The sequence below is a fragment of the Ambystoma mexicanum genome, chromosome 8, assembly GCF_040938575.1.
Source record: "Ambystoma mexicanum isolate Mex_15411 chromosome 8, UKY_AmexF1_1, whole genome shotgun sequence".
Lineage (NCBI taxonomy): Eukaryota > Metazoa > Chordata > Amphibia > Caudata > Ambystomatidae > Ambystoma > Ambystoma mexicanum.
Genome location: NC_090929.1, coordinates 1,437,853,104 through 1,437,880,662, shown reverse-complemented (window position 1 = coordinate 1,437,880,662; position 27,559 = coordinate 1,437,853,104).

Genomic DNA, 27,559 nt, shown 5'->3' with positions numbered 1-27,559 from the left:
GTTTTCCCGAGGTGGGGAGTTTGCAAAGTGCTGAGGTCAGACAATGGCCTGCACTTTGCAAACAAAATGTTTGAACACATAACTGCACTACTTGGCATCAAACACAAGTTTGCATGCGCATATCACCCGCAGGCTAACAGTGTTTGTGAATGCCTAAACGGCCTCCTGAAAGAAGAGATTGCAAAAATCCAACAGACTTCTAAGAAAAGCTGGTTGTACTTCCTCCCCTTGGCTCAGTTTGAGTTAAGGAATAGGCCAGGGTCAGATCACCACCTCACACCCCACGAGGTGGTGACTGGACGTCAGATGCGCCTTCCACTAACACCACCATCAAGGGCCTTGACTGCAAATGTTTTTGGTGATGAAATGTATCAATACGTGTCTTCCTTGATTACTAGTGTCGCCTTTATCTCTCAACAGCTCGAGCGCACGCGGGGCGGGTCGAAAACCACTGGACAAGAAGAAAAAAATGAGGAGCAAGGACAACAAGCTAACTGGACTATTGCGGAAGGAGACCACATTTTCCTCTGCAACTTCAATCGCAGGTGGGACAGCCCCAGATTTACTGGGCCCCACCAGGTGGAAGAAGTAGCTCCTCGAGCTGTAAAGCTCTGTGATAAGAAAGTGTGGAACCACTTACATGACGTCAAGCCCTACAAAGACCAGACCCGCCCTTGTGTTGATGACAGGGCCAACACAGCAACAACAATAACAAAGGACAACACAGCAGCAGCAACAAAAGATAATTGCGACTGTGCCCCTGACCCCTCCCCAACCACAGACTATAAAAACTTTGGACATTCGCCCACAGCCCACCCCATAGTCACGAGATCCGAGGTCACACAAAACCCTGCCCCAGCCAGCCCGCCCCTGCCACTACCTGAATAAAGGACATTTCCGAACAAATTGTTACGTTGCACCAAACTTGTAGACATGTGCATGTTCTCTCTCTCTTTTTTGTTTCGCACATGCAGGTATTGCGCAGAACTGTTTATGTATAAGAAAAGTGAAGAGGCTAACATTGCGTTTTGGCGAGGGGTAAATGCTACCCACAGACGATAACATCCCTGAAGCTTTGTCACATCAATTTGTATACTCTACAAAAAGACCAAAATATTTAAAGAAGAGAAGGATACGTGTATATTAAAACACGTTCATTTTGGCCATGGAACAATCATTCCCACATCTCCACGAGCACTTACCAGCTCTGAGAGATAGGTCACTGAGATTAGCGTGGGAACAGCTTTTTCGCCTGGACATTAAAGGACTACCTGATAGGGAGAGCTTGATAACTAACACCTTAACGCATATTTTTTAGAAATTTTGAGGCGGGCACCTATAACATCACCAAGAATTAGCTGCAGGACCGCAGCAAAGGTAAGCGCAAAATGCCAGTGATATTAGCTATTGTAATAACAATTGTAGGAGTGTTGGTCATCACTGATCTACTTGCTGCCTCTGTCTGGCAGACATACATGCTTCTCGAATTATGGCTGCACCTAAAACTAATCTACCCCCTCCCATAGCTGCAACAGGTACGGTGTCAGGTGGTACAAGTAACACAAGAGATAATGGGAATAGGGTTAAATGGAGCACATACAGAGATAATAATGGGATTGACACATATCTCACAGATTCATCACACATCACGAACAACATGTGGTATCAGCACATGTTCAAAATTGGTAAGCAGACAACTAAGGACAACTGCTATGTGTGCTCATTGATCACATTCGCCATGAGCGCATCAAGGACGTTTGTAGCTACTGAAGTACCGGCAAGGACAGTTAAATGCCTGATATATATGGCACTGTTCCAAACAAAAGGACAATTTAAAGGGACAGTGGTATCATTGCAATGGAAGACAAGAGACTCATACCCACATGAAAATAACTTCATCAAAATACTTAAGATGTACAACAGCTACCACCTACACACTCAAGGGTTCAGACACATAACGGATGGCCCTGAAAAAGGAGAGACGAAGAAAGTAACTTTACAATACCTGCCGTGTGATTGGTATGCAAGTGAAATTGCTGGTGAACAAGGTTGCTGGGAAAGAGCTCTCATTGTAATATATGGAAAGATATACACAAATGAAGGATGGACAGACAGAGTGGTGGGGAGCAATATGGTAACTAATGAAAATGCGAACTCAATAAACGAAACAAACCACAAGTGTTGGATGGAGTGGGTAAAAAGTGTACCACTGTTAACATGGCTGGAGAAAGATGAAGATCCAATAACTATACTACCTCTAACTGCATCCACACTGTGCTATCAACAGAGCGGCGATGTTGATGTTGGGAATAACAACAACTGTAAAAGTACAATATTGATACCAGAGGGGGGTGCCGGCACAGCAGTTCTAATGGACCACTATTGGGCCTGCGGCGATAGAGCATACCACACATTACCTCCATCATGGAATGGCATATGCACTATGGTACACATCAACGTACCATCTCTGGTTGCGCCTCAGAAACATGTCAACATGGCCAACTTCCCCAAGATGGACGAAGGAAACAAAAGGAGGAAAAGATCTGTGACGTTTAAAGAAAGTGACGAGAGCGACGACACAAACATTCTGTCAAGAGTGAGAAGACAAGGAGAACCACTGACGGGAAACTACCTGTGGGGAAGATCAGAAACAGCTCTCACTGCCATTCCACCAGAACACAGACTATTTAGCAGAGCAGCAATGTTCTTCTAATCAATAATACACCCAGGACTGCAGGCATATGCAAATGCAAAGTGGCTCCAGATAACCCGATGGGAGCTAATGATGACAATTAATTCCACCGTCAATGGATTTAATGCAATAAAAAAATAACTGAGGGCGGTACGTATGGTAGCCCTACAAAACAGATATATGCTAGACCTCCTCACAGCAATGGAAGGAGGAGTTTGTGCAAAAATTGGACAATCATGTTGCACATTTAACCCTGCTAATGACGCAGACAATGGAACACTTACTGAAGCAGTATCACAACTTGCCCTGATGCACTTGAAATTGGTTGAAGAAAGTAAAGGAGTGAAGAAAGATGACAGCTGGTTCTCCTTTTTATGGTCATGGATGCCCTCATGGCTGTCAGATGGACTGAGTTGGCTGTTTATTAGTATGAATGGCTGTGTTAATTGGAATGAGGGCTTGGAAGGCAAGAAAAGAACGTACAACGGATGAGATGATGGAAATGGTCTGCATGCACGCCCTGCTACCAGCCGAAGACGATGACAAACACACGGACATGATTATACAAGAAAGAGAAAGGTTGCGCAAACAGATACTTGAAAATCACCTTGACCCGCCATCTGTGAAGGTGGAGAACCCGAGGAACCCAAGGAGCTATGTTGGAAGATGGGTATATTGTAAACCCGGCGGCGGATGTGTTTATATGTACTGGTCATTTGAAGATCATGTCAACCACTATGGAAACCTGGCTGGAATAACGAAAGTATGGAGAGTAAGAGGAGATAAGGAGAAGGATGATTCTGTGGTCGACAAGTCGACAAGAGGGGGGACTGAAGTGAGAGAATGGGATAACACCCTCCCCACGATCTCATCCAGACCATGGCCTAGGGGATCACGGCCCAGGCACCCCCCATGAGAGGAATGTGCTTATTTACCAGATGACAAAGTACCGTGCTTCAAAAACATGCATATACAAAGAATATGCCCACTAGCACGCCCGGTCAAGCCGACGCCTGCAATATGGATCAGCTCGACTAGAACAACAGCCACAAGTATTCACATCGTTAGAGATGCCATGACGACATAGCCAACAGACAAGAACACACGTGCCACCATGCACACTGGTCACTCACACACCAACCAACACGAAGAATATACTCAGTGCTATTGTCAGGAGTAGGGTTGGCCTAAGGCCAGGTACTATTGGAGTTGTGGGGCCAGGGACCTTGAAGAAGCCCATTTCCAGAAGGGTACTGTACTTTAAAGGGCTGCTATGCCCTTTCTGCAGACAAAATACGGCTGCAAACTACAAATCCCAGCGTTTGACTCGCCAGGACTACAATCCCCAGCATGCTTTGCGGGTTCGGGAGCCAATGGGAAGCCGCGCTGGGTGTGGCTCGCGAATGCCCATGCACAAGCCCCGAGGCACGGGGCTTGTGCTCGAGACGCCGAGGAGAGAGGACGTAAGCCCAGCAGCTCCCCGGAATCCATACGCGAGGGGCCTAGAGCCTCAGGAACAACGATCCGGCCCCTCGCTGACACAAGGTAAGTGCCGCTCAGCCCAGGCAGAGTCTGGGATCCTTGGGGAAGCGCAGGGGGCATAGCCCGACCCCTCCCAGAGCCCCTGCGTATCACGTAAAAGCTAAGTGGGCGGATTCACGGGAAAGCCATATTTGCTAAAGTGAAGGAAGGAAGTGTGCATGGTTTCACGTGCATTCGTCTCATGGGAAAATGCCGGGAGGGCGCGTGAGATGAAGGAGCACTAGCTGGGGGAACCCGGTCTGAGGAAAGGCCGCGTTTTGACCACCCGGTCTGAGGGAAGACCGCGTTAAGGGGCAATTATAAACTCGAGGCTTGATAAGCCACGTGCGGCAGCGCACCCCAAGATTCGTGGAATATTTATGTTAAAACGCTGAATGCGTGTTGTGAGAGTTTGTGAGAGAGTGTGAGACCAGCAGAAACGTAAGACATACACTAATGCTTGTCCTTTGTTTTCTTTTAGTTTGAGCCTGATTCGAACCCGAATCTCGGACTGCAAGGACGTGGCACAGGACTTGACAGCCCTTGCAGGACAGGACTTCAAAGACTAAAGCAAAAGCTAAGTGTGCTAATGCATGTGACTGTGTTCATGAAAATGTAAATGGGCTAATGTCAACAATTGTTTGTTGCTAATCCTGGTATGCTGCTGTAGTGCTCAAAGGAGCACCTTCATGTTTGTTCTAAGGGTAAGGTGAAGGTGACAACACCTTTACATGTAAAGGTGTTATGGCAGTTCCATCAGCCAGTTTGAGAAAAGTGTGCAGACATCGTTTACCCTAACATCCCCAGTCCCATCCATAACCTCTTCCCAACCCTCAATCTGGTTATCCTAAAATCCCTCTACCTATCCACTCATCGAGATCCTAACCCTCCTTCCCCGCTCTGGTTAAAGAGGTCTGTGTAAGCTCTGTCTTGCAGGCACTGAAACCATTGAGGGGGTGGTTGGTACTACGTCGCTCCTGCGCCTAGGACCTGAGCATCTCTGACAGAAGCACAAGCCCACGTAACATTCAGGCGCCTGAGTGGTGTAGCCAACCCCCATCACCATTATGGAAGAGATCGCCAAGGTCTTGCAGGACCTACAAAGCGAACTAGCGGCATCCAGACAAGACTATGCCACGCTGTCAGCGCAGGTACGTAGTTTGGCCGCATAAACAGCACCTTTGCCGGGTCACGCACCAGTACAGGTGCAAGTCACCCCAGAGCCCATGATTCCTCTGGCTCCGCCTGAGCGGTATGCAGGAGACCCGCAGAAATTCTCTACCTTTATTACGCAATGCCGCCTCCATTTCCTTACGAAACCGGCAGCGTTCCGTTCCAATCAGTCTAGGACTGCATTCGTTATCTCCTATCTCACAGGAGATGCTGCAGCATGTGCAAACCCCCTAGTCCAAAAGGACAATACTATCCTATATGATTGGGACGAGTTTCTCCGTGAATTTGAGAAAATATTCAATCGTAGGGCTGCCACCCTGTGTAAGGATCGGGAGTTGCTGACATTGAGGCAGGGAAGTAAGGAACTAGTGACGTATGTCACTCAGTTCAACCGATTGGTAGCCGAAGCCGAATGGCCACGCGAGAAATGCATGTCCCTATTTTATCAGGGATTGAGGGATGATCTGAAAGATCTTATTGCCCAAGTTGACCCCCAACCCCGAGAATGCTCGGATATGATTGATCTGGCGATGAGGTTGGATCATCGTCAGGCGGAGCGACGGGGGGATAGGAAGAAAGGGGAGTCACGTCCAGCGGCAAGGTTTGACCAATTTAAAGGGACACGAGGGTCAATGGACAAGTCCGAAGGAGACGAGCCGATGCAAATTGGGTCAGTTCGAGGTCCCCTATCAAAGGAAGAAAAAGAACAAAGGAGAAAAGATGGTGTATGCATGTACTGTGGGAAGTCCGGACACTTTGTTCGTGAATGCCCCACAAAGCCCAAGACTCAGGGAAACGCCTCGGCTCGTCGGTAGTGGGGGTCACCCGGCCGAGCCTGACCGATTGTAGGGCCCCAATAGAAGGTTGTCCCAATTTTGCCCCACACATTTTGGTAAGGGGGTGTCTTGGTTTTCAGGGTATATCAAAAGAGGTCACCATGTTGATTGACTCGGGGGCAACGGGTAACTTTATAGATATCCAGTTTGCGGCCAGGTTGGGTATCCCTATCCAGCAAAAGGCAAAACCTGAGCCCGTACGCGCGGTTGATGGTACACCTCTATGCTCGGGACCCATTACACATAACACTCATTTAGTGACCCTGAGTTGTGGTATTGGGCATTGGGAATACATTGCCTTTGACTTAATTGCTGCCCCGCAGTTCGGCCTTATCTTAGGGTTACCTTGGTTGAGAAAACATGATCCTCAGGTTTGTTGGACCTCCGGCTTGGTAAAATGTAGCTCTCCTTATTGTCGGGAACATTGTGAACAGCCGGTGGCCGCGGCCTTCCAAGTCGCAGGCATTACCGGTGTTCAACCCGAAGCGCGCTTAGAAGAACTACCCACAGAATACTCAGATTTTGTAGACGTCTTCAATAAGAAAGCCGCTGAAACTCTGCCCCCACATCGGCCATTCGATTGCCGGATCGATCTTGAGCCAGGGGCAACGTTACCATGGAGCCGTATATACGCCTTGACCGAGGCTGAAAACAAACACCTTCGGGAGTATATAACAGCCAACTTACAAAATGGCTTTATTAGACACTCTAATTCGCCGGTATCTTCTCCCTTGTTCTTCGTACCGATGAAGTCCGGGGAACTCAGGACTTGCATAGATTACCGCGGGGTGAATCGGATAACCATCAAAAACCGTTACCCACTTCCACTCATCCCCGTCCTTCTAGATCAGGTTAGGGACGCGGTCATCTATACTAAGCTGGATCTTCGTGGGGCTTTCCATCTTGTGCGGGTGCGCAAAGGTGACGAGTGGAAAACCGCCTTCCGAACAAAATTCGGATTGTACGAATATCAGGTTATGCCATTTGGTCTCTGTAACGCACCTGCTGCCTTCCAGCATTTCTTAGATGAGGTTCTTCGGGAATATTTGGACGTATGTGCCGTCGTATACATCGATGACATCCTCATTTATTCTCATAGCCTAGAAGATCACGTCCAGCATGTACGCGCTGTCTTACAAAAGTTAAGAGAGTACCATCTATATGCCAAGCTAGAGAAATGTGAATTCCACCGTACTACCGTGGAATTCTTGGGGTACTACCTTACTCCGACAGGCGTACAAATGGATACAAAAAAGGTGAGGGCCATTCTTGATTGGCCCCCGCCAGCCAATGTCAAAGACGTACAATCCTTTCTGGGATTTGCAAATTTCTACAGACGGTTTGTCAAGAATTTCTCTGAGCTGGTTACTCCGATCACAAGACTTCTGCGCAAAGGCTGCCCATTTATTTGGGACGCCTTGGCTGAGCAGGGATTTCAACGGCTCAAGAAGGCCTTTACTGATGCACCGGTATTGAAACATCCGGACTTGTCCCAACCATTTGTGGTGGAAACGGACGCTTCCAGCTATGCGCTGGGAGCCGTTCTGTCCCAACGCGAGCCTCAGACGGGCCTCTTACACCCAGTAGCCTACTATTCGAGGAAACTGCTTCCAGCAGATAGCAGATAGGGAACTATTGGCCATAAAGGCAGCCTTTGGCGAATGGCGGCACTACTTGATGGGGGCACGTCACACAGTGACGGTTATTATCGACCATCGCAACCTTCAGTTTATTAGGACTGCCAAGACCTTGAGTCCGCGTCAACTGCGTTGGGCCCAATATTTCGCAGAGTTTGATTTTATTATCACATACAGACCTGGAACGAACAATCGGAAAGCTGACATTTTGTCCCGCTATCCAGACAAGGTCTCTGAGGAAATAGAAACTGTACCTCGGCCAATAGTCTCTCCAGCACAAATAGTGGGTTTAACCGCCGACACTTTTGAGAGCATCCAAAAGGAGCTTTCCATTCATGACCTTCATCAATGGTGCAAACTGGATCCCAAGCACACCATTAAGGATGGGCTCCCGTATCATGGGCATTCTTTGTATTTGCCTACTATACCCTTACGGGAAAAAGCGATGTCGTGGTGCCATGATTCCTCCCTAGCGGGTCATCCCGGTAGGGCAAAGACTTTAGAATTGGTAGCAAGACATTTCTGGTGGCCAAGATGGCGGCTTGATGTTCAGCAATATGTGCAACAGTGTGCAATTTGTGCCCGGAACAAAGCCGACCATCAAAAACCAGCGGGCCTCTTACGTCCCCTGCCGACACCTACTACACCATGGCATACAGTCAGGATGGACCTCATAGTCGAGCTCCCACAAGTGCAAGGCTACACCTCCATACTGGTGGTGGTAGACACCTTTTCAAAAATGGCTCATTTCATCCCCTGTAAAGGGGTTCCAACAGCCAAGGAAATTGCAGATTTATTCTTGCAAAATGTGGTTCGCCTTCATGGCCTTCCATGCCGTATAATCACAGACAGGGGTCCGCAGTTCACTTCCAGGTTCTGGCGTGAGTTTTGCAACATCATTGGAATGGAAGTTCGATTATCCTTGGGTTATCACCCTGAGACGGACGGCCAAACCGAACGTGTGAACCAAGGACTAGAACAGTTCCTGCGTTGCTTGGCCGCGGGACGAGAGACGACCTGGGTTCAACACACTTGGCTAGCAGAATTGACATACAACAATGCTGTGCACTCTTCCACGAAACGATCCCCGTTCTTCTGCTTGTATGGAAGACATCCACGGATTTTACCTTTATCCGTCGCAGCAGAAACGGAATTGCCTACATTGGCAGGACAACGGATCGGAATAGAGCAGGTTTGGAAGGAGGTGCAGGATAAACTCGTAAAAGCCAAAAATACATACAAAAAGTATGCCGATAAACACCGACGTGCCAGCCCAGTGTATCATAAAAACGATCTGGTATGGTTGTCCACCCGAAACTTACGGTTAGAAGGGCCCAGAAAATTACAACCCCGCTATCTAGGCCCATTCAGTATAGAAAAAGTGATCAACCCAGTGGCGGTTCGGCTAGCCCTGCCACCCCAGATGAAAATTCACCCTACTTTCCACACGTCACTGTTGAAACCAGCCCCGCCTGACGCGAACATCCAAAAAACACCCCCGGTACTCATACAAGGGGAACCCGAGTATGAAGTTCGAGCTATTCTGAATTCAAAAAAATTAAGGGATGGCCAAGTCTATTATTTGATTGACTGGGTGGGGTACGGGCCTGAAGACCGCTCCTGGGAACCCTCACGCCATGTGCATGCCCCACGGTTGCTGCGCACTTTCCACAAAAACCACCCCGATAAATCAGGAGGACCTGCCTTCGTTGGGAGGGGGAGTGCTGTCAGGAGTAGGGTTGGCCTAAGGCCAGGTACTATTGGAGTTGTGGGGCCAGGGACCTTGAAGAAGCCCATTTCCAGAAGGGTACTGTACTTTAAAGGGCTGCTATGCCCTTTCTGCAGACAAAATACGGCTGCAAACTACAAATCCCAGCGTTTGACTCGCCAGGACTACAATCCCCAGCATGCTTTGCGGGTTCGGGAGCCAATGGGAAGCCGCGCTGGGTGTGGCTCGCGAATGCCCATGCGCAAGCCCCGAGGCACGGGGCTTGTGCTCGAGACGCCGAGGAGAGAGGACGTAAGCCCAGCAGCTCCCCGGAATCCATACGCGAGGGGCCTAGAGCCTCAGGAACAACGATCCGGCCCCTCGCTGACACACGATAAGTGCCGCTCAGCCCAGGCAGAGTCTGGGATACTTGGGGAAGCGCAGGGGGCATAGCCCGACCCCTCCCAGAGCCCCTGCGCATCACGTAAAAGCTAAGTGGGCGGATTCACGGGAAAGCCATATTTGCTAAAGTGAAGTAAGGAAGTGTGCATGGTTTCACGTGCATTCGTCTCATGGGAAAACGCCGGGAGGGCGCGTGAGATGAAGGAGCACTAGCTGGGGAACCCGGTCTGAGGAAAGGCCGCGTTTTGACCACCCGGTCTGAGGGAAGACCGCGTTTAGGGGCAATTGTAAACTCGGGGCTTGATAAGCCACGTGCGGCAGCGCACCCCAAGATTCGTGGAATATTTATGTTAAAACGCTGAATGCGTGTTGTGAGAGTTTGTGAGAGAGTGTGAGACCAGCAGAAACGTAAGACATACGCTAATGCTTGTCCTTTGTTTTCTTTTAGTTTGAGCCTGATTCGAACCCGAATCTCAGACTGCAAGGACGTGGCACAGGACTTGACAGCCCTTGCAGGACAGGACTTCAAAGACTAAAGCAAAAGCTAAGTGTGCTAATGCATGTGACTGTGTTCATGAAAATGTAAATGGGCTAATGTCAACAATTGTTTGTTGCTAATCCTGGTATGCTGCTGTAGTGCTCAAAGGAGCACCTTCATGTTTGTTCTAAGGGTAAGGTGAAGGTGACAACACCTTTACATGTAAAGGTGTTACGAAAATTCCATCAGCCAGTTTGAGGAAAGTGTGCAGACATTGTTTACCCTAACATCCCCAGTCCCATCCATAACCTCTTCCCAACCCTCAATCCGGTTATCCTAAAATCCCTCTACCTATCCACTCATCGAGATCCTAACCCTCCTTCCCCGCTCTGGTTAAAGAGGTCTGTGTAAGCTCTGTCTTGCAGGCACTGAAACCATTGAGGGGGTGGTTGGTACTACGTCGCTCCTGCGCCTAGGACCTGAGCATCTCTGACAGCTATGACGTAGCGGACTGACATACCCACGGACATGCATCATTGTTATTTTTCACATAGGCCTTCTACAGCACCGCAGAAACGCAAGATGCCCGAAGAGGTTGTGTATATGCTTGCCGATGCTTTCTTGCTACCTACCACTATGAAGATGCCACCATGTATATCTAATGCTGCGTATGACACTCTGTCACCCTGCGACCCCCACGATATGGATTATGTACCGCCACCCACGGACTAGGCCCAAGAAGGCTGCAAGCAAGAGTCCCCAGGCAGGATCCTCGCAAAAGAAAATCCTCTCAGAACGAAATGCAAGTGCTGACCAAGCAGAACGAGCCCCAACGAAAGCCCGCAGCCAAGGCCACGATGTTGCAACCAGCATGCCGCGCGCCCAGCGCCAAGGTTATACCTACAGGTGCCAAGCCCTCAGAGACAAAATACAAAATCTAATGCTCATAATTCTACTCCAGCTACGGTCTCCCCACACGTGACTAAGCCGAACTGACAAGGTGCCAAGCCTACGAGACAGAGAACCGCCAGGGTCCCACGTCTGGGACACAATCTGCAACAACGAAGCAGCAAGCTGGACACCTACAGCGATGGGAAAGACCTGCGCACCAGCCCGTAAGCAGACCTGTCCATTGTCTGCACAAACACATAGTTGCACATTGTTGCTAATGTTAGGTGCACCGCAAGCTGGGAACGACGATGGTCCCAGGCTTGGGGGCTCATGGGAGAACCAATCAGAATATAGGGGGGCTCATCACTGACTCTATTACTCTTAGCCAATCACCAAAGTTCCCCTTGTAACAATTCCAATGTAACAACTGTTAGGGACAACCCAAGTGTACCACCTGACCCGTCCTCATCCACTAACATTTCTTCCCATAGGGGATCTATACCAACCCTACCACTCGGGGATCCAACCCAAAGTGGCGATAAGTTTTGTGATGATTTTGCCAGGCGACGCAAGTAGCGTGTCATACTGCTGTAACAAGGGCCTGCAAGCCCCGCTAACGACGAGAGCCACTCCGGATGCATACAGACTGAGCATATCCCTGCCATTACTCTAATAAACAGCAGTAGTTGCCTTGCTCCTTGTGTGTGTCTCATACTCCTTTGGGACGCGGGAGGAGTTGGGGCCTCCCCAGTCCCGGAGGTCCGCGGACGGCTCTGCCGGCACCCGGGAGATCACCCCGACAGAGTGGAATATTCCAGAAGGGTACAAGTGTGCCAACCAATTATAGAGGGCCATGTAGCAAAGAGCCTTATAGCTTGAGAGTCAATGGAATGCTGTGTATTTGATGAAAATGAAGATAACTTGCACTAGCGGTGGGTGGTATAGTTGTCCACCTGACTATAGAGACCCAATCATAATCCTATCCCCCATAGAAAGTATACCTAGATGTCCCTGTAGACCAACCATAATCCCAGATAAGTTTTCTTAGTTTGCCACGTAGTATGACGTCAATGATGGCAAGTTTTTGCTATAAAAGTGTATTTTTTCATGTAAAACATTGAGAGATATGCTTTGAGATGTCCGTTGATGTCCGTTGTACTCCCTTTTTAGACAACTGATATTAAAACAGCTATGTTTTGCTAACTTCCTGAGTCGGCCTTATTATGATGTAAGAGTAAATTCTGCATCCCCATGTATTCAATAAAGCGTTATCTCATTAAAAAGGCCTACGGGTTCATGTGGTATCAGAGATAAGATGGTTAGACCCATCAACCAGTAAGTTTACAGTATTTTGGATGATCGGACACCCTCTGCCATCTAGCCGGAAGATCGAGAGGCTTCCTGTGGAGAGCGGCCGGTATAGAATTCTTGCGAGAAAACTCGATATAGGTGGGAGGGGTCCCCCTTTGACGAAATCCCACCTGGTTTCCACAGGCGCCTTGTAGATGGAAGGTGAAAGTGGCTGATTGGAGGAGGGGAGACGATTCCGAAGGCCTTGAGCTGAAGAGTGAATGGTGAATAGACTGAGGGGAATGGCAAAGCAAGGGGATGGGATTGTGATAATGAAGAAAAGTAACAGGAGTTGTTTAAAGTATAACGAAGAGTGTTTACAGTAAAACGAACAGCGTTTCCTACTTCAAGGTAGGTCTAGAACGAATAATTTCAAACCCCAATAGGGGTATAAATAAGCGGCACATAAACAGGTTTATGGTAGGGAATGACTCAAACTTCAATCAGTGTATTTCAGGGGCTAGGTAAAAAGGAGTACCATAGTATATATGTAAAAAGAGTCAATTAGTTTGTCTGTTTGTGTGATGTGTATTGAAAGAAAAAGGTGTCAAAGAGCAACAAGAATAAGCTGTGTAAAGTTGAAGTAGAGATAAAAAGTTATTGCCTATTTTAGGTCATTTACGGCGCTGACCGAAAAGTAGGTTGAGATAATTGAGAAATAGAGGCTTTGAGCGGCGAAATTTGGAGCATGCTCATATTTGTTGTTTTTCTGAAATATATCTGTGTAAACGATGGTAAGTATTGATGGTCAATTGGGACTTATCACAATGGGAGATATTACTCCACTGATGCATAAAATTTTCATGCCATGGCCACAAGGGGAATCACTGTCAAAGGCAGTATTATAACACATGACCACATACTTGCACGCTGAGTACACAGGGAAGAAATTGGAGAAAACGTTAGCTATTTTAGAGCGATGGAAAATGTACCAGGAGGAGCGGGAGGACCCGACGCCTGAGGAATGGCTGCTTAGCCACCATGAGGAGGAACGTGTCGAGCCTTCTGCTCCCCTTACCTCACCTGAGGTAAATGGCGATAGTACAAAAAACGTAGGATTGTATTCATTAAAGGAACTAAAAGTGGCGACAGGGAAGAGTAATCCAATATATGAACCGCCTGCTTATAACAGTGACGATAGTCCAGAAGACACTAGAAGAAAGGACGATAGCTTTAAGATCTTACAGAAGGAGTAGAAAACCAAATATCGAATGTAACCACAGACATAGAACAAGAGATTAAGAGATGGAAAGGAGAAAAGGATGAAGCTGACAAGGTAATGCTCGTACAGAAAGAATGTATGAGTGGACAAATATTGCTCAAGCTCGATGGGAAAAGTATTGAGGAAGTTAGGCAAAGAGAAGATCAAGACGAGCAGGACAGAAAAGACAGGGAACCAGAAAAGTGACTGAAAGAGGATGAATATAAGCGAAAGAGTAGGCAGATGTGAGAACAGATGTATCAGGAAGAACAGCAGAAGAAAGAAGAAAGGGTGGAGGAGCAAAGGAAATATGACAAAAAGCAGAGAGCAATCGAAGAACGAGATAGGCAAGAAAGGAAGAGAGAAGAAGAGGAAGCGAATAAATGAAGGGATAAAAGGATTCAACGACGATGGGAAGAAGAAGAGCATAGAATGAACGAAAGAAGGGAGGAGAAAAGACAAGAAGTGGAAAGAGTTAGATGGGAAGCGAGAAAGCAAAAAGAGTAAGATGAAAAAATGGAGTGAAAAAAGTAGACAGAGGGAGAGCGATATTAATCTCATTCAGAAAGAGTCAATGGAACCGAGTCCAGTTATATCATGGGTCACTATAGAGGAGTTCCGTCCACTAGAGGGAGCAATATTGGGCCATTTAAGGTAGCCCTAGAAGAGAATTTTGACATAGGGAGCATAGGAGATAGGATTGATAAAGCCTATGAACACTTGATAGAAGGTAACAAATTGGGAAGCCGAAGGAAGGGAGATCAGTCCCTGGTCTTCCAATCACAAAGTGAAGAAAGATACCCGTTCAGTCTTGAGCATAGAGCCTTGTCCTTAGACAGGCTGACTTTAAATAAGGGTGAAGGGGATGAGAGCTATAGTAGCTGTGGGCTAGATATATCAGACGAAGAAAGAGAAACCTTCCATGGGGAAGAGGGAGGATGTGCATGCAGTCACAAAGGATGTATGCCGACAGACAAGGAAGTGAGATGGTCTGATCTAGAGCAGCCTAAAGACAGGACGCTAGATCCCATGGTGTATCCAGAGTAGGGGTGTACCGAACTTCGGCTTTGAGTATGTATTCGGCCAAATTCCGGCTGAAAAAAAGCTATTCAGCTCTGGCCGAATAGTTTCTAGCTATTCGGCTATTGCCGAATACTTTGACATTCTCATTTGAATACAATGCAACATGAACTCAGAAAGACAAAAATAGACATCAATTTGCAAAACTAAAGAGAATTAGACCAGACAAATTGCTATCACTCTGCTGAAAGATATGTTATATTGTGATCTGCTCTTTAAGGCATGTTTTGTTACAGATTCTTAGACAAAAGGTGCTCATCTTTTATACTTAGCCTGCAACAATACAGGAACATATTTTCTTTTGGCAAATGTGTATATGCAATGTGCACTTTTTTCAGTTGGAAAAAACAAACTGAAAGAAATGTGCATAAATACTTTCAGTTCCTGTCATGTCACTTCTCATTGCATACATCATAGTCCCCCCTTTTCTTTTTTAAAGGACTTGAGTCCTGAGTTTAACATTATCTGATATTTTATCAGGAAATTATAAGTTGCATATGTTTGTGTATTGACGAGAAAGAGTGGCTAGGATAAGTCAAAAGTGAGCAGCATTTGTTTGGGTGGGGTGAATAGTTGTGAGATGGAGTTCACGCATTTCAGATTTCCTCTTGACTTGTGTCCTGCATGAACCACTTTATACATTTCTATGTGAGCTGCAAATAAATGTTGAAACTTGACCACATCGACTTTGCAACTGGATAGAGAATGCAATGCATCTGATTGACAAAGGCAGCCTTTTGCATGTGTGAAGCCTCCTACTTTAACTGTCACTGAACATGCAACTATATTCTATACATTTGGTCCCTTCGTTTTGGTTAAATCTGCTTTATTTCTGGCTTTTATACTTTAAATAAAGATGCTACATTAATTACAATGAAGAGAAATAAAAGTATAGAATGCATTAAAAATGGTGCTTTATTTGTTTTTTTAATAAGTGTGTTTTTTGAAGTTTGGAACATGATTTATTAAATAAAGCAACTATTCGGCTTCATATTCAGTTTCGGCCGAATAGTTGACAAACTATTCGGTATTCGGCCGAATACTAAATATACTATTCGGTACACCCCTAATCCAGAGTTTCCTAAAGGATGACCACATAACAAGAAAGGAGAGTCACCACTATATGTGATTAGGCTGAGTTCATTGCCAGGTAGAAGGCAATCAGGAACCATTGTCGCCACTATGGATAGGCAGATGATGGAAGCTGATTGCGGGTTAGGATTCGCGCAGTGCCCCTTATTGGAGAAAGGAGGGAGCCAGACCACAGAATATTCCCTGGCCACAAATGGATAAGGATAGCTTCAGATGTAAACTTCCCAGTTTAACGGCGGGTGCAGGAAAATGGATCTATGAGCTAGAGGAAATGACAGGGGGAAATACTTTAGCAATAGGGGACATTGAGGGTTTCCTAGCAGCCATTCTTGAGAAAAGGACTGATGACATTTGGACAAGAGCAGGCTATTCAAGTGTCACGAAATAGAACACACTGCACGATGGAGCGCCATTTAACAATTGTAGCGCAGATGTCTGGAGAGCGCTTAAAGTGCAGTATCCTGACACATCTGACATGGGTGCAATTATGGTACATAAAATGAAAGATGACGAAGATTCGGTTGCTTACATTCAAAGTATTCAGGAATGGTGGACTCTTGAAACGCAAGAGTCATGCAGAAAAACAGTGGAAGTATTTTACCACATTTTATGTCAGGGATTGCCAGAACAAGTACAGAGACAGCTCAAGAAATTAGTGGGAATGGAAGCGAAGCCATGGGCAGAAATACAGTTGACCATAGTGCATCACTTTCGGCTGTTAGAGAAGAGAAATAGAAAGAAGGAAGATGCTAGAAAACTTGGGGAAGCCAAGTTAGTTCAGAAGAAATTGTCAAAGTACGCCATTGAAGGGGCAGTATTAACAAGCAGAGAAGGATTTGGAATGCCGCAAGCAGTGGGTAAATCGCAGGTGAATAATCAAAGCCAAATGGATCAAGGAGGGAATGGGTTTGTACCACGAGGTAGAGGAATGGGCTACAGAGGAACAGGTGGTTTTCAGAACAACCAAGGGGATTTTCGGAATATGCTGAGTGATAATCAGACTATGCAAGGAGGATTTAACCAAGGGGGACAACTCAGAAGACTTCCTCCTGTATGTTGGACATGTAAGATGACAGGGCAGATTGTGCGCATTTGTGGAAGCCAGGGGTATGTACAAAATGGGAAATTTTCAAGAGGGGGGACAGCTTATCCTCCAGCATATAGCTCACAAACTAGGGACAGGTTTGCCCAAAATCAAACAGTGTATCAAGCACAAGCGCCGCAAATGCAACAGGCTTTGCAATCACAGCAAGCACCATTGAATCCCCCACAAGGGCAGTCACAGCATGCACCCATGCAGATACAGGAGAATACAAACACGGGACAGTTATTGACACATAGAGCAGGGTGTGTCACGCTGCTGGGAGGAAGCCCTTTCACAGGTACGTGGATATGCATATATCCACAATACGACAGCTCACAGGGTGACTTTGTGTGTTCAGTACTATCAGTAATACCAAACCCCCAAGAAGAACCAAGGGTTGATGTGACGATAGGAGGCAAATCTTTTTCTTTTTTAGTAGACACTGGGCTACTCGTTCATGTATGAGAGATGGAAAATACCCAATGTCGGTAAATACCATGAATGCTCAAGGATTCTCTGGTGCTATGAGTCGAGTTCCTTTCACTGACGAATTGATAGGAGAGTGTGACATCTCTGTTCCATTACTGTATTCACAGCAGACACCAGTTAACATTCTTGGACGAGATTTAATGACGAAGTTTAACATGACAATTTATTTTACTGATGAAGGCATAGTGTGTTCCTCTCCAGGGATACATTATAGGAATGTGGGCAAATTTATATTGGCTTTTTCAGGGAAATGACTCTGCGAGGAATGCCACTGGAACCAGAAGTCTTTCTTTATGGGGTATGCATTTTGTTGACATGGGTAACCGGCTTAGTGGGAATAATTATGAGAATACCTGATGAATTCTTGTTCAGGCCACAGATATCTATCGACGAAGAGGGCGTACAGACTATTCCCCTAGAGTTAAATGCAGCCATGCTAAAAAAAACAGATGACGAGGGCAGGCCATGGAGAACCGTTATTGCCACTGGGGAAGGGTATAGACTGACATCACTGATGAAGACATGTTTAGAGATGGTCCGTCAGATGATGAAGTAATATTCAAGATGAGTATTACATATTGGATTAGAATAGAGGAAAGAGAGATCTCACAGGGAATGGTGATACTGAGGCAGCGTCCAGCATTTTTTGATGAAGATTTGGAAAAAGTATCAAACTCTTTATGGACTACAGGCCCCTATGATGTAGGCCTATTGAAGGGGTTAGGATGGTCAAGATAAAGTTGAAGCTAGGAGCAATTTTACCTCCAGCAAGACAGTACACAATGTGCCTCATTACGAGGTAGGCGGTAAGGGATTACCGGCACCGGTAAGGGCACCGGTGCCGGTAATCCCTTACCGCCCTACTACGAGTTCCCTTTGCGGGTCCTTCCTTAACGCCTGGTTTTACCATGCGTTAAGGACAGGACCCGCAAAGGGATACCGGGGTCAATAACGGTACCGCAATTTGCGGTACCATTATTGCCGCCTTCTCCCTTCCCATTGAGCCCTATGGGGGCTCAAATGGGAATGGGAAATGGGGAATGGCTCTGGTGAATGGGGAATTACTGGTCCCTCCGACCTGGGAATGGACCGGTATTGCTTGCTCCATCCACCAGACCGGAGTCGGAACGATTTTGGAGGCAGCCATGGCGCTAATAGCGCCATGGCTACCTCCAACCTCGTAATGAGGCCCAATGTCTCCATAGGCGGATGAGGGTATTGTTAAGACTATTTCAGCCCTGGTGGAACAAGGCATTTTAGTGACGTCCGAGTCAACGTGCATTACCGTGGTGTATCCTATCAAGAAATCAAAAGGGGGGGTCTTGGAGATTCATACAAGACATGAGACTGATTAACTAGATTGTAGAGGCAGAGTTTCCTTTATTCCTAATCCGACGACTATATTATGCAGTATCCCAGCAGAAGCACGATATTTTACAGTGATTGACTTGAAATATGTTTTTTTCTCAAGCCCGTTGCATAAGGATTCTCAAGACCGTAGGTCATTTACTTTTCGTCAAACGTGACTGAAAAGCATTTGTTTGCCCCAAGGGTACTGCAAGTCTCCATCAATCTTTACTACGGTCCTCCAGATGGACCTAGGCAATATTGATTTGAAAAGCGTTGTGATACATTATGTAGATGATATTTTGGTTTGTAGCACAACAGAAGATGAGCGCAGACAAGACTCGATTCAGTTAATGAGTATCCTGGCAGACAAGGGATATAAGGTAGACAAAGAGAAGCTTCAATATTGTCAAGAAGAAGTTCTTGTACATAGGCCAGTTGATCTCACATGAGGGAAAGAGGGTCACACCTGAGAGAGCTGAGCGATCATGAAAACAGCAAAACCGCACACAGTAAAACACATGCAACAGTTTTTGGGATTATGCAACTACGTTAGAGCAAGCGTGTTTGATTATAGTTCATACACAAGTCCCCTTTTTCAGGCTCTAAAGAAAGCACAAGTGAATAAGGAAAAAATAGAATGCACTGAGGAAATGGAGGAAGGGTTTGAAGAGTTGAAGAAAGCAATTTGTATAGCTCCAGTTTTAGGAATTCAGAATTATGATGAAGAGTTCTTTTAATTTTCGCATATGAATGGGAAAGTCATAACAGCAGTGCTTACACAGAGAACTACACTGGGGTATAACCTCTGGCATATTATAGTGGGATTCTGGATCCAGTTATGAAACTGCACTTTCCTTGTGAACAGTCACTGGCAGAAGCCGTGTTCACAATTGAGAAGTCTACCAGTTTTGTGATGGGGTGTTCCATGACACTCTTTGTGGAGCATGCTTTGTTTGCCATTTTGGAAAAACCTAAGGGTACACTGAAATCTCAGAGAGCTTTTATGTATGAGGTGGTTATATCAAATCCAGCAATTAAAATAGACAAGTGTAAAATAGGGAACCTTGCCACGTTTGTAGCTGAGCCTGTGGCAGAGGGTGAGCATGTGCATGAGGAATTCTACGATGACATCCCGCGCGTAAAGGTAAATGCGTTAGCAGTGGGGGAGATTCTCTTTATTGATGGTTCTTCGAAAATCGATCAAACTAGTGGGGAAAAGCATGCTGGCTCAGCTGTGGTGGGCACAGAGCAAGTGGTGAATTTGAGGTTGTTGCAAGTGCAAGACTACGGTCTCACTTTTCAGCGCAAGTAGCAGACTTGGTGGCGCTTATTGTCACTCTTAAGATACACGCAGGGCAGGAGGTGATGGTGTAAAGTGACTCAACCTATGTGACGTCAACTGTGCACGAAGGTCTAGCAAGTTGGAAAAGGAGGGGCTACCTCAGAGCGGATGTTGCTCCAGTGCAACACGCAGCATTATTGGACAGAATTATTAAGGCACTACAACTCCCAGTAGCCTTTGCAATAGTTAAATGTGCAGCACATAGTAAGCAAACTGACTTTATCTCTCTCAGGAACAAAGCCGCAGATGTAGAGGCCAAAAGGGTTGCATATTTGCCAGATATTTAAAGTTTTGATACTCCAGATGTAAAGGAGAAGGTAGTCACAATCATGATAGTTAATGATGGGTTTAATCATTTATCAATAACAGAGGTGATGGAAGTTCAGGGCAGTGCACCGCAGGAAGAGCAAGAGCCATGGAAATGAAGGGGGTGTTCTTTATCCACCTCCGAAGCATTATGGCGACAACACAGCACTGGAAAGCCGGTGATGCCAGTAGCATTGTTAAGGTTAGTGCTTGAACAGCTGCACTACCCTGCACATGTAAGTAGGGAAAGCCTCGCAGCAGCTATTGCCGAGGACTGGTTCATACCAAGCCTGTTAGAACACGTTGCATTTTATATAGTAAATTGCATCGCATGTCAAATGTTTACCGCTGTGTATACACTGCGAACGATCACAGGAGTGATTCCTCCACCAAATGGTCCTTTTCAGCATTTACATATCGATTATGTTGACATGTTGCAAGTATGTAGTGGATACATGTATATGATAGTGGTGGTGTGTCCTTTTTCCAGGTCTATTGAAGCAGGTCCTTGTACTCACCCTGATGCCGCTTGCACAGAGAAGTCTTTAGTCTGAGAAGTCTTTCCCAGATGGGGAGTGTATGAGGTGCTGAGATCCGACAATGGCCCCATGGCTGTGTTGTCTGCCCCTTGCACTATATGCATTAAGCAGCCTGGGTCAGACCACCAACTCACATCCCACGAGCTAGTGACAAGGAGGCAAATGAGAACGCCTTTGTCTCCTCCATCGAGGAGCAGAAGTAATGCCCAGGCTGCATAAATGTTAGGAAATGAGTTACGTGCTTATTTGACATGTATGACAGCTAGCATCTCTGTAATTTCAGATCAACTCAAACGTCAGGGCGGTCGGTCTCAGGATACAGATGAAGACCATTCAGCAACCAGAGCTTCGGAATTACTACCTGTACCTAGACTTTTTATTGGAGTTCCAGTCCTAATAAGGAATTTCACCAGGAAGTGGCATGGGCCCCGCTTTTGTGGTCCCTACTTGGTGGAAAACATTACTCCCTCAGCAGTGAAATTCCAAGGGAGACGCACTTGGATTCATTTGAGCGATGTAAAGCCATACGCTGATGAGACCGACACACCCACGACTATCGATTCGGATGCAAGACAAGGCGAAGCAGTTCAGCATGTGCAGACCCGATCGATGACGAGGAAGGACGACGCTAAGGTTGCTGCATAATAAATGCAAGTGTGCATTTGGAATGAGGCTCACCCCAGATACTCATATAGATATTATAGCAGGAGTGCAAACTCAGTTCTTGAGTCACAGGAAGCTTTTAAATTGCACTTTAGAAAGTGTTGACGTACTATAAATATGCCAAACCTAGAGCTTGAATTTGACGACTGGAAACATGAGCAGTTTCCAGACTTGTTCCTAACTGAGTTTTTGTTTGGTTAATTCAAATGCTCTTGACAGATGTTGATGCCTATAGGCTCCTTCTCGCTGTTTTTGTTTTCATTCTTCGGGCTTATCCTGCTCTTGTTGGGCGCATTGTTAATGTATTCACTTTTCTGCATGATCCTAAATATGACCCTGCAATCAGGAGGCTGCTTGTGCCAATAGTTAAACAGATCCTACAGTTACCTGACCATTTAACAGAGTTGTCTGATTAATAAGGGGTTTTCCTTCCTTAAAGCATTATACAGGCACAATGAGGAACATGAAACATGGTGCAGTTTTGAAAAGTGAGCAAACTCAATGACGTGTGGAAAATCGAAAATGGTGGTGATTAATGTATGGGTGCTTAATATATCCATGTTCAGCATTCATCATTGTTTTCCTGATTCTTTTAATCCATACCGTTTACTTCATTGGTCCAAGCAAGGTAGAAGTCCCTTTGATTCATCCCACTCCAGTGACTCTCACAGAATTGTCCATTACTGGAAAACCAAAACCATTTGTGATTTTCCCACACTAGTAGCTCGTGTGCGGTTTCCTATTGCTAAAACAAATGTACCGATGATCTCACCTGTAGGGCGAACCATTACTGATATACTTCTTGCAGATTATGCAAGCACTCACATTGCGAGAGGGAGACACAAGAGAAGCATAAGGGAAGATGATTATGAATTAAATAATTATCTCGACAGCACAGCGCACTTGGGTAAAAACATGTGGTCTCAGCACATGAAAAAAGTGGGACAGAGAGTGTCCAAGCAGAGTTGCTATGTTTGTGCTCTCATACCATATGCTATGGGGACTTCTAAGATATTCATAGCTATAGAAGTAGCAGTACAAATAGCTCATTGCCTGACACACCTTGCACTCTGCCATACGAGAGGTCAGTTCCAGGTTCGAAAAGCATCATTGGTATATGTGACTGAGAAGACAGCTCTAAAAGAAGATGACTATGTAAAAGATTTAAAGACAAAAGGGAAATCAGAAAAAAGAAATCAAGTGATAAGATGTGAACAGCCTGGAATAAATAGAGCAGGAATCAAAATGCTCAATTGTCAAGGAAAGAACCATGAAGAGATACGAAGATGCAAGGATAGAGGGCAGCTACAAATCAAGGGAACGGTGCTGACTCCAGAAGGATGGGCAGAAGGCCTGATTGTATGTAACACACTAGCACTAACAGGATACTATAAACCAGTCATAGATACTGCAGAGAATGAATGCAAGCATCATTGGTTAAATATTGTGAAATTGCTGGCTTTGGTCGATGATAATGGAGGACCTTTACAGATAGTACCTTTAGCAAGTGCAGAGCTGTGCTTCAGAAACAATGGCACGAGAAAGGTTGGAATGAATAGCAGTACGGGCGAATTTCCGATGAACAAGGCATGAAGGATGGAACAATAGTGACAATGGATTACTACTGGGCTTGTGGATCCAGAGCGTATACGAAGTTGCTCAAAGACTGGGGAGGGCTGTGTTCTATAGTACTCATTCACGTTCCAGTGTTGGTGAGTCGGAAGAGTGACCTGAACGTTGAAGAGTTCCCAAAAGCAGATGTTCATATGAGGAAGAGATCAGTTGGATTCCACAATCGAACAAAAAGGGAGAATTACTTTTCAGCGAAGTCCATATAAGCATTTGATTCTATTCCGTATGAACACAGGTTGTTCAGTCAAACTGCTGCAGTGTTCACAACTATCTTTATGCCAGGGATTCAGATGATGGCAAAAGCGAAGTGGTTGCAAATCACTCGCTGGGAGCTCCTGCAGACAATCAACACTACCATAAAGGGATTCAATGCTATCAAGCAAGAATTGAGAGCCATAAGATTGATGACCCTCCAGAACCGATATGTCCTGGACATGATTACAGCCATCAATGGAGGTGTTGGGGACCTTGACAGAGGCCATAACATTGCTAATGAATTTACACATTTAGATATCTGCAGTGGCACAGTTTCCTTAAAGGGTGTATAAAGCAGTATTACACTTCCCCGAGCTTCTCTGGTATTTTTATTGCCCCAGGACAAAGAGTTGCTTCTCCTGAGCTTACCAGATTTTAAGACAAACATAAAATATACAAAATAATGATATCTGTGAACCTTGATTTCCAAAAGGTTTTTTTATACGGAGTCGTACTGAGACAAAAAATAAATCAGGCCACAAAAAATTACCCACATCCCAGAATTGAAATTCATCACTTTTCACAATAAATTGTTTGAATAGTACACATTGGTGACCTTTATGGAATATTAGTGGGGAAATGGTGGATTTTAAATTTTAAATTAAGTTTGAAAGCTAGCATTGTTTAAAAATACCGGCTGCACTGGGCAGTAAGTCATTAAAGTGGTTCATATTGAGCAAGAAAACTGACCCAGACTGGTCTCTCTGGGCAGCCCTTTAGGCATTGCCTGCTTACCCGTTAGGCCAGTACGAGCCTGTTACACAGACAACCGAGATGTGCCCATCTCTGTGTTCAGTGAACTTTGATTCCTACCACAGCCAATGAAGATAACCCAGCCTTACAGCACAGGGAGTCTTGATTCTACTAAATACACAGAGGCAAGCATTATGCTTCACTTCTTTATTGCTACCCTTCAGCAGATCTTCAAAACGTATGCAATTCTTTTTTTTACAACTGTCTTTTAAAACCATTCAGACAACCACTTCCCATAAGTCTCTTCTCCTCAGTAGTTTTCCTGCCTTTGTAAGTTTGGCCAATCCACGCTCTCTCCTTTCTTGTGTTACATCCTGTCTGGGTCCCTTCCTCTTCTTTTGGTGTCTTGCAACTGACACTTTCTTTTCCAACAACTTCAATAAACTGAAATAACTGTTGATACGTACAATTCCGACAATCCTCCATGGCTGCTCCCCTGAAGCCAATCTTCGCAACCTGCTAGTAACGCTGAACGTTATGTTTCATCCACACAGCTCTGCTCATCTTTTTTTTCTACTACTCCCCTGCAGAGTAAGAAACTAGATTTAGGGTGGGGAATATGCTGTACCGCTGATATAAACATAAATATGTTCTCTTACGTGCATATTGTGGGAGGGATAATGCTCACATCCATGTCTTTAATAGAATGAAGACTCCCTGTGCTGTAAGCCTGGGTAATCTTCATTATGCTTGTTCAAAGCTCTTTATTACTGTTGAAGCAATTGCTGATACTGGCTTACAGTAAAACGTTTTAAAGGTTGAATCAGTAGACCAGTCTGTTGACTTCAGAATATCTTGCAATGAGACTCCTATTGCAAAAGCTTTGGAAGCCATGGTCCCCCTGACCAAATACGTGCCAAACACTGCCACATTGATACCTTCTAGTGGCTGTTGCTACTGCGTGAAAAGGTTTCCTATGTGCTATTAGTAATTGGGACACTCCTCGCAGTCTCACTTCAGCCGTTCTCTCCTCATAATCCTGATACATCGCGCTACGCATAATTTTGAATTCTCAGGAATGTACGGGTCGGATATTACTGAAGAATTATCTTTGGTGTGCTTTTCAATGTTAAATGCTGCTTCTGCTGGAGAAAACAGTTTACAGTCTATTTATTGTGCACTCCTTCTAGATAAAACATTTTCTTGTCTATTTCTAGTGTTTTAATGTCTGACACTCTCCTACCTGATATTAGTCATAGTAACATGGCTAGTATTGCCTGATAATTGTTGTCCTGAAAGCGGTTCATTTTTTGGCCATTGTATAAACAATATGAGTACGTTGTTGACGTCCCATAGATTCAAATGCTTCAGGACTGGGGATTATTCATCTTCACTCCCTTGAGTAGTCTCACCACTGCTGGATGCTCGCCTATTGGTGCTCCATCCACTTGCTCATGCCCTGCCGAAATGGCTGATCTGTACACGCCCACTGTCCTAAATGCCCCACCTTCTTCCAATAGCAATGCCAATAAATCAAGCACTTGCACTATCGGGGCAGAAATGGGATGAACATTCTGCTGCTCTCACCGGGCCTCCTAGCTCTGCCAATGGCACCAGAGCTCTTGATTGTAGAGGGGGCCCATGAGCCTTTGATGAACTAAGCAGAATTTTGTGAAATTCCTGGCATGCTCCACCTCTGCCCGAAACTCTGCAATTTAGCAGCATGAGGCTCCACGCTTTCACCAGGTGATGAACTACCCTTATTGAATCCATCAGTAAGTCCTGCTGGAATAGAATCATCCATGGGAATTGTGAGGAAAGTTCCATCAGAACTGGAAACCGCACTTGCCTTTTCTAGTCTGGTGCCACTATCACTACCACTGCTCTATCTCTGCGTATTGTAAGAAAGGCATGGCATCAATGCAAGACAGACTAAAGTGATCACAGTTCAACAGTGTTTGATAAACTGTAAAGTGGGTGAGATAAATGCCTAATCTATACCTAAATCTAAGATGGGAGCAAGCTACAACCATCAAATAATAAGAATACAGTCCAAGTGGAGTCTAGCCAAATAAAAAGGGCCTATACTAAGAAAGAATACCTATTGCCAATCCTTACCCACGTTTTTAGCACGAGACAATGTGGGACTCCTGAGCACAGCACACTCCTGGGCTTCTCAGGCACAAGCTCAGTTCCTTCTCTCTATATCAGTGCCTTCTGTACCCAATTCTCTTCTCATGCAAAGGCTCTTGCTTCAGAGGGCCTGATATGTCTAAACAACAAAACAAAAGTTCCTTATGGTGACCTTCAACTAGGGTGATTACTCTTCACCCTTGGATCCCCTTCAGCCAGGTTCCGATCCTCCTCTCAGTGATTTCTCTGTGATTAGCCTCCCTCAATCGGTCTCAGACCAAACATTCACTGTGGACATCCCTCAGTCGGGTTCATATTTGTCATCACAATGTTTTTCACTTAGCTTCTTCACAACTTTTCTCTTGACGTTCCTCAGTCAGGCTCACTATCGCCTTTTACTCACAAGTTCCTCATTTGTAATAGTCAAGAGTCTCAATGGTTTTTTAAACAACCACCTTTTTGTTAGGTCCCCACATCCGGGCTCAGACCTTCCAGAGCACTTGCCTTCTTTACACAAAGACTTCTGAAGGGCGATCAAGTCTCGCGGGGTCACTTTGCTAGCCTATGGCAAGGGCCCGTTTATTCACAATAACCAGTTTGCACGGCATCCCCCTCCGCTGGGCTCAAACACCTGACTCGCAATTCCCCCAGCCGAGTTCACAATTCTGCACTTGTTAAACTCCTTTGCAACGTGTCAAGGACATTCGATTGTACAAGGAGTTTTGCGTGGCCCGTTTATGACCACCTTGACACCTCACGCCGGCCTTCCTTATGGCCTCTTGGTACTGGTATTTTCATTCCCCTTTTAGATCAATACCGTCTCTTTGTTCTGAAGAGGGGTACCAGTCAGAGACCTGCGAACATGCTCCCAGGTAGCGCCGAACCACTCTATCTCTGGTACCAAGTTCGCACACAAAGGACCTCTGCCTCTTCATTTTCTTAATGTTGCCACTGCAACCCTGAGTCTAACACAGTCCGGCCCACTATCAGGTTCTTCTGACTCACCGGCTGT